General features: G+C 44.1%; 1 pseudogene; it reads left to right on the top strand.

The window, feature by feature from the left end:
• The first annotated feature begins 1,448 nt into the window (after window positions 1-1,448).
• LOC125535091 lies at window positions 1,449-6,798 on the top strand (annotated as a pseudogene).
• Window positions 6,799-8,696: the final 1,898 nt, after the last annotated feature.

Here is an 8,696-nt window from a genome sequence, read left to right as displayed (position 1 = left end):
GTGTACGAGTTGATAAGGAATCTGTATCCACTAGGCAGTATGAAACACCTGGAAGGGCAATCAAAATAGCGGACAAGCTAGCGAACGAAACACCTTGGAAGCTCGCGACATCACAGATCTAGAAGGTACCCAAAACCAATTTCTCTGACTAGCTGTTTTTGTGGTTCTGTTAGCTTTTCACAGACAGAAATGAATTTCTGGAAGCTAAATTTTGTGCCGAACTCTTCTTCGTATTCACCCATTGCAGCAGCTCTATGGACAAAGATAAGAAATGACCTTTAGCAAATGTATTGTTGAACCACATGCTTTTCTGGCAGAAGCTCACATATAAACGCCGAGTCAGCAAAACAAAGATAAATATTTAAGCCGTGATTAAAAATGCAGCTAGAATGAGAGGCATTGATTTCCAAAGAAATTTCAACGACACACGCGAGATGCATGATAAAAAACACCTACTTCGGGGCCGCAAGCTGTTTCTTTGTCCTGTACTCCTCAACAAGCTTTTTGTGCGCTGCATGTTTTAACTCGATCCTTAGTCTCTCTGCCTCTAGTTGGTCATGAACCATGAAATCTTGGGTGACAATCTCCGTGCCATCGACAGACTGAGACTGAGTCTCCGACAACTGTGGGGTGGAATCCATCTCATTGAACTCTACATAAGAGGTCATGAGACGTCATCATTACCAGGTCAGCTATGTAAGACAGTTGTTAGCAGTCCATGTGAGACCATCATCAATAGGTTGGTTAGCTAAGACGGGTTCTAACTCTGAGTTAGTAAGTGCTTTGCAAAAACGGACGTAAATCCTTTGGATCTCTGCTATAGATTGCGGATCTATACAAATAATTTGACCTGTCTCTAGTTGGTTAGCTAAGACGAGTGCTTAAGTTTTGCATGGCTGGAGATATAACTCAAGTTAGCAAAACCACGGCGCAAGCATGCGGTTGGCATGGTTAAAGTGAGGTTACCTGAGTCCTAATTTTAAATCTGTAACCCCTCTGCCGTTAAGACGGCGCAACAGTTTGAGCACGGACCAGCTGCAGATAATTGGATGCAGGACCGATATTCAAATCGCGTCCCACCTGTTGTGTTGCGCACATGCGGTGTGTACGTAGCCCGTGGAATTGCTAGCACTGGTAATTTTTTTTGTTCAAACGTTGAATCGGTGGCATAATCATGGTGAGGATGCAATGGATTACCTGAACAGGAGATCCACGGCGAGTGAGATGAAGGAGACCAATAATTTTTCAGTGACGAGCGAACTCTGCGGAGGGATCGGGATTGGCTTTCCTTTGGAGAGCTCGCCTGTTGCCACCGATGCTAGATGGAGAGAGATCTGGAACTCATCTGCGGACGACCCCACAAGTTAGTCAAATACTTGGAGGAACTATTTGAGAGCCCACATGTCAGTATGAGTTTGAAGTCCACCTACCACATTTTCTCACCTCAGATGGAGGTACTCCTCGTAGGACTCATATAAGGCCGAACCCACAAGTTAGTGAGAGACTTAGAGGAATTAGTAACTTAGAGCCCACTTGTTAGTGTCGTAGATGGTCAAGTGAAGTCGACCTACCACATCTCGTCACGCCCAAGAAACATGCCCATCTCTCATGCGTCGCAAAACTCACCCCACCTATCAGGTTATTCTTCTCGTGCACGCAAAAAAACGAAGTAGCCTCTCTCTTTCTTTCTCTCTCTCTCCCTCTCTCTTTCTCTTTTCTCTCTCTCCGAGATTCAAAATCATTGAAGGGGATCGCTGACAAACTACAGGGAAGGAGACCCCCCCACAATTTAGAAAGGTGTGACTTCCGAACAATCAGCGCATAAGATTCGGCAATCAAAGGTTAGTAAAAAATTTATCAACGCACCTTTTGCGTGGCGATTCCTGATACACGAGATTCAATTCGTTGATGAATTTGTTGTGGTCGGGATTCATAGAATAAAACTGTTTAGTTTTACACTGTAGCTTTGTTTTGAATTTGTTTTTTGTTTTGTATCCTCTCGTCCTTGCAATACAAGGTCGTTACTTTTGTTAGGTTTCATGGTTATCTTTGTGTTAAGTGTTGCACAAGCAACTACGCATGAGAGGATCTCACTTTGGTTGAGGTTGTAGTTTAATGAAAAATTAATATATGTATATATTTATATATGTTAATTATATAGAACTAAAAATATATGTCTGTTGATATCGACTTCGAAAAGTTTCAACACTGATACTGCAGGTTTATAACCTTTATATTTATTACGTCTCTTTTTTGGGGCAGATGTTCAGGAGTGCGTCATCTGGTCAGGACAACAGGGACGGTCCGTCTTTGAACGACATCGGCAAGGATTATGGGAGGCAGGTAATAGTAAGGCAGTTGAACATTAGTGTTTGGTCTTTTATTTCTGGGACGTTTACTGTCAAGGTGTCACCACTGAGAACACCAAATAGTAGATCATTAACAACAACAAAAATGATTTATATATCCTGGATGAATGCTATAATTTCTGTTTATCATGTGCATCTACTCTGCAGTTGAGTATCGAGAGGAGGAAGAAATGTTTTTTTACTACAAAACGAGAAGAAGATCAAGGATGCAGATGCTATCAAACACGCACATGCTATGCGGGCTGGAATAATTGGAGTCAAGAGTGAGATACAAGTTCTTGGCAAACGCGCCAACCAGGAGCATGGTGTGCAACAGACACCTGCCAAGAGGAGCATTCTAAGCAGCAGAGACTCCACTAAGCAGATTGTGCAAGTAACGGCGAAAATTTCAAACGCTGGTTTTAACGTATGTGGAAGTTTTAGTCGCACGTCCCTCTAATTATTTTTTGGTTTGAAGACACAGATGCCCACAAAGGCGCAGAGCGGGCGTTGTGACGGCTCAGTGTTTGTAGGCGGTCATAATGAAGAGCTGCAGGGTAACAAAATTTCCTTTGATGCAAGCAGAAGGATCATTGGCAACAAAAGCATTGGTGTTCAAGGATTCGGAATGGTTTGCACAAGCAAGAAGAGCCCAACGACAAAATCGAACATAGGAGCAATAAGCTCTACCATACAGCAGCATCAGAAAGCAATACATGTGACAACATATACAAACGTGCAACAACATTTAAAGCAAATGTATATTTTTTTGTGAGCAATTTTTTCTTTGTTTTCGTCTGGTATATTTAAATTGCAGTATCTTCCACACGCAGGTGTACGAGGAAGGAAGCAAGTATCGTGGTAGTCCATGAATCGATGAAAACATAAGGCAAGGTCCTTTGAAAGGATCACCTGTGGCGTTCAACATGAGGGGTCCTTCCAAAGGATCTCCGATGGCATTTAAAATCGTCAGCGAAATCACCAATGCACGGAGGTTGTCGCCAAGATTTGCTGGACAAGAGAGGCATGGGAAAACAAAGGTGACGTCGAAACTATGCTTTTTCAATTCAACACACAAACAGTTTTATGGGAGAACAGGGTAAAGTGGAAAACAGGAGGACGGCTGTCTGTCTTGTAGGGCTGTATGTGCAGTTGTGTTCTTTTATATATGATGTTGTTGTGCGTCTCCGGTTGTATGGTGTAAACAGAAGCACATCTGTGCCTCCTTGTGCAGATGTCTGTAGCATTGTCACATTCGTGATGTGAACAGTGCCTCGGGTGTACCGCTTATACTCGGTGAAGAGGCACGGGTCTGGTTTTGGTATACCAGATGAGCCCTGATGAGTCATATAAATCTTTTGTTTAGAAATTAAAAAAATGCATATGCTGCTCTGGACATCTAATTCTGTTTCTTGCCATGTGTTCAGGATTTGGTGGAGGGGATAACAGATGAGGGAAAGAAATATCATAGTTCTCCATCCATTTCGAAGAAAATGCAACGTTCACAGCAGCAAGTAGCGTACAACGCCAGCACAGATTGCATGGTAGAAGCAACACAGTCCCTTGGTTGCAGGAGTGCCGGAGAAACAGGGAGCAGCATTGCACAATGCAACATTGGAGAGGCAGACTCATTTATGGATTTGTCCGTGCCATGCAGAAACGATGCTGCTGCGTGTGACAAACAAGAGAGCAGTAGCAGCTCCGCTATAAGTGGACCTGTGGCTGGTGATGAGACTGATGTCGTCAGAAGTGAATACAATCAGACGAACGAAGACACGGTAGACAGAATCATCATGGCGCCGCCGACCATTGTAGAGAAAGAAATGGATGACATGTTTAAACAAGGCATATACCCAACGATTCAGGAGGTCACCGAAGCGGTCGAACCAGAAGGTGGTATGGTATTCGGATAATTGGATGAATGCCTTTTCTTTTTCTGCAGATATGCTAGAAAGGTTGGCTTTGCTACCAAGCGATCAACGAGCAGAAGATCGACATATGATCAGCAGCTTGACAAGCAGCTTTTCAGTGCACCAAGGAAGGGAAGAATAAAACAACTGAGAGACATGTTAAGGAGAGAAGGAGAAACTGCTTGATCCGGACAAGCTGCCCAGTCCAAATAACAGCCAAGAGGGATACAGATAGGAGGAAATGGTATCTGAAGAACGTGCGTCTAGAGCACAACCACGAGCTTCACCCATCTGATTGGATGCTGAAGTTCATGAGATGCTATAAGAAGATGACACCTCAGGAGAAATTCTTTATACAAGTGCTGCAGAAGGCGAGGTTAGAACCAAGGAAGGTTATGCAGATTTTTGCTGCCATGGGGAAATCGAGGCAAGAAATTATGTTCGACACGATTGACATAAGCAACATTGCATGCCGGGACAGAGCTGGAGAGCTCGGCACTGATATCGCAGACACCATGAAATTGTTTGCTGATATGCAGAGGTGGAGGCCGGGATTCCACCATGTGGAAGAGACAGAGAACAATGTAGTGGGCAGCCTGTTTTGGACAGACTCCTTGTGTAAGATGAATTATGATCTATATGGAGATTTTGTGTATTTTGACACCACATTCTCTACGAATATATATGGCTTGCCATTTGCACCAATTATAGGTGTCGACAACCACGAGTCGACTGTCCTATTTGGAGTAGGCCTTTTGAAGGATGAGAAAATAGGGTCATTCAAGTGGCTCCTAAGCATGTTTGTCGAGGCAATGGGAGGTAAAGAGCTGAAATACATAATAACAGACCAGGACCAGGCGATGAAGACTACAATAAAGGAAGCTCTTCCGAGGACGAGGCACAGGTTCTGCTGGTGGCTTATTAGGAAGAACTTGAAGGAAAATAATGCAACAGTGTTTGCACAGCACCCAGGGATGTCTGATGATATATTTCGAATCGTCAAAAACTCACTAGATCAAGACGAGTTTGAGCGTGCCTAGAAAGCAGCAATTTCTCTGCACAAGGCGGAAGGCAACAAACATCTGAACACACTATGGGAACTCTGAAATTTTTGGGTGCCGGCCTACTTCAAGGACTGTTTCTATCCTTTCTCGTCAACAACCACTCGCAGTGAGAGCACGAATTCGATGTGGAAGAATTACGTCGACCACAAGGACACTATAAAAAGGTTTGTTAATGCGTATCACACGATTCAGCAAAATTTCCTCGCCACGCTTGACAAGAAAAGATACCGAACAGAAGAGAAGGCGCCATCACTAGAGACGGATTTTCCGATTGAAAGACAAGCAAGTCAAGTATACACGAATGAAATTTTCAGGAAATTCCAGCTGGAACTACCGAACCGGACTTACTTCAAGTGCTCTGATCTAGCAAAGGGGAGGCAGTATTTTTTTATAAAAATTATTGATCTTGGAGATAAAGTGTGGAGACCATATCCCGGCGAGGAATTTGACAGGTCTGAGTTTAGGGTAGATGTGGATGAGCAAAAATGAATATACAGTTGCAGCTGCAAGAAAATGAGTAGGGATGGCATTCAGTGCTGCCATGTGCTTAAGGTGATGGACCAAACAGGCATGATCGATCAACTTCCAAAATCCTTTGTCATCCCCAGATGGACCAGGAATCTATCAGAAAGTCTGAAAGTTCTATCTACAAGTCAAGGTGATAGCATGACCATACAAGACGATGAAACTATGATATTTGGCCTCGCTTACACTGAGTTGTCGGATATCTGTTCAAATGCATGCAGAAAAGAGAAGGCATACCGTGTGCTGCATGAGTGTACGGTAGATATGAAAATAAAAGTCATGGCGACACTTGCAGAGGAACCAGACACAGGCATTCTTGTCGAAACTCTCAAGAACCCTCCCATGAGTGGCTCAAAGGGTACGAAAAAAGGAGATCGAATCAAAGCTGGTTCTGAGAAGAAAGGAAAAGGCTACAAAGCCGCAACCAAGTGCGGCCGTTGTGGAGAAAAGGGTCACAGGAAAACAAACTGCCCGGATAACCCAGAAGTGCAGGAGAGGATGAGGATTGAAGAGGAAAAGAGGAAATCGCAGCAGGAGAAGAGGGCAAGGTCAATGAAATGGCTGACAACACCAACAACACCATCGAGGACATCAAACGGCTCAGGAAAATGCACTCCAAGCCCAGGAGGAAGACGTCAGACGCTAGCAATTCCAACGACCCCACTGACAGCAGGGAGCATTTACCAAAGTCTTGCATCTACGCCAGAATCAAACATCACACAAGCCAGGCACACAGAATGCGTGCAGGGAAGCCCGAGACAAGGCACGGAATCTGCGCAGTCCATTTTCAGAAAGGAAAGGTCTGAGTGGAGACTTTTTGGTACCGGAGAACAGTACGAATAGAAAAACTAAAAGGTAATAATGCAGCTTAAACAGGACATAAGAAAAAAAATAGTGATGACCGCAATCTTTCGCTTTGTTTTTATGTATGAATATTAATTTTACAGGTAAATAGGTTGAATAGCTACTCAGAAGGGTGGGGTTGCACAAGGGTCGAGAAGGAAGAATGGATCGCTGAACATTAAAAAACAAGGCCGCACATGGAGCGATGAAATAGCAAGCAATTGGTGGGGATTGTTTATTTTCTTGTGCTGTGGTTATAAAAACAGCTTGTAAGTTAATTTGCTGCAGTTATAGAAACAAAACTAATTTAAATAAGAACGCCTTTTGCTTCTTTATGTATTTTTTACTCGGCAGACGAAATTATCAGAGGCACAGGTTTCCTTGTTATTTTCCGCAGCTGCGTCGGTTTCTGAACGTGGATGTTGTAAGCATACAAGCATGCTTCTCTGCTGCGTGATAGAGAGATAAAAATAACCTAAGGGCACAGGCAGCCACGGCCATGGCACCGGTGAGTATTCAACCATGACTCTCACGGTTGCATGGTCATGCCCGCCGTTATGGAACGAAAACATTTTTAAGCACAGAATCTGGGTCGTGCTTCTGGGGCTGCATAACCGTGGCTTTCATGGTAACTGTGCCTTGCCTATTCTAACGCATGTTCTTCTGTTATGAATGCACGACTGTAAGTAATTCAAATAACTGTGCTTGCGATGCGTGTCCAACTGTGCCTCATGTGCCTTCACGCGGTGCTTCTGTGATGCAAAGATTTCAAACACAACGGGTCACAGTTGTGTTTGCATTTCTGTTTTACAAATGGATATAGTGCCTGGCAGTAGGTTCACGGCGTTTGCTGTTGCTTCTAAGTCACGTGGAATCATGGCCGTGCCTGTGTGTGGCATGTAGAACAATGCTTTACAATGCCGAAGGCAGGACCGTGTGTCTTGTTCTAGAAAAGCCGTGGTTCTGCCATCACTTCATTCACTTGGTTTTGTCCGTGTTTTAGCAGAATCATCTACAAAGCAGAGGCACGGCCTTGAATCTTCTAGTGACTTAATTGTAACACGCACGTTGGGTTTCCGCAACTAACGCACGAACGTGACTCCACGTAAAACACAAGCATGCCTCCCTGAGCATCTTTACCATGCCACTCCTGGTTATAGATCAACGAATGCATTTGGAGCACAAAGAGACACGAAGGTGACCTCTGACTTGAAACACTGACACACTTGACAGTTCGTGCATTTGAGTTAAAATCTTACAACGAAAACAATTGTAACACGGACAGTCGTCCGATTCTATTAGGTTTCCGTAATAATCGCACAATCATGACTCTGGGTAAGAATAAACCATGCCTCTCCACCGACTCATTGTGAATACAATTAGAAAACCTCTGTGCGTGACTCTATGTAATTAGAAGACCTTTGAGGGCTGTATGCCCGTGCTTGTGACCCTTGACACTAAAACACGGAGTAAACGCCCGTGCCTCTATGCTGTATGCACGTGCTTATGTCCGTACAAGGAAATACGCTTTTAAAAACAGGGTCTCTCGTATAGGCCATTCCGTGCCTCACAGAGTAAACGCCCATGGCTGTGCGTAATACTAATGTTAGCTTGACTCTATGTAATACCACCGACCATGCCTTTACACGCTTCATGCCCGTGCCTGTGATAATTGTGATCCCGCGTAAAACGCAAGCATGCCTCTCTGGGCCTTCATACCGTGCCTCTCCTGGTGTTAGAGTCAATGGAGTCATCTGGAACACAAAGAGACACGAACGTAGACACGAACTGTTCTACATGCCTGTGTGGCATGTAGAACAGTGCGTCACAATGCCAAAGGCAGGACCGTGTGTCTGGTACATGACAATGTCAAGCTGTATCGTGTGTCTGGTATGTGACAAGCCGTGACAGGAGCGTTTCAGCAGAATCATTTGCAAAGCAGAGGCACGGCCTTGAATCTTCTGTTGACTTAAATGTGAACGTATTTGTGGAAAATTTTGCTGTTC

Source organism: Triticum urartu, chromosome 2, assembly GCF_003073215.2.
Source record: "Triticum urartu cultivar G1812 chromosome 2, Tu2.1, whole genome shotgun sequence".
NCBI lineage: Eukaryota > Viridiplantae > Streptophyta > Magnoliopsida > Poales > Poaceae > Triticum > Triticum urartu.
Note: the sequence above shows the minus strand (reverse complement) of the source record. Positions and strands in the feature narration are given on the sequence as shown.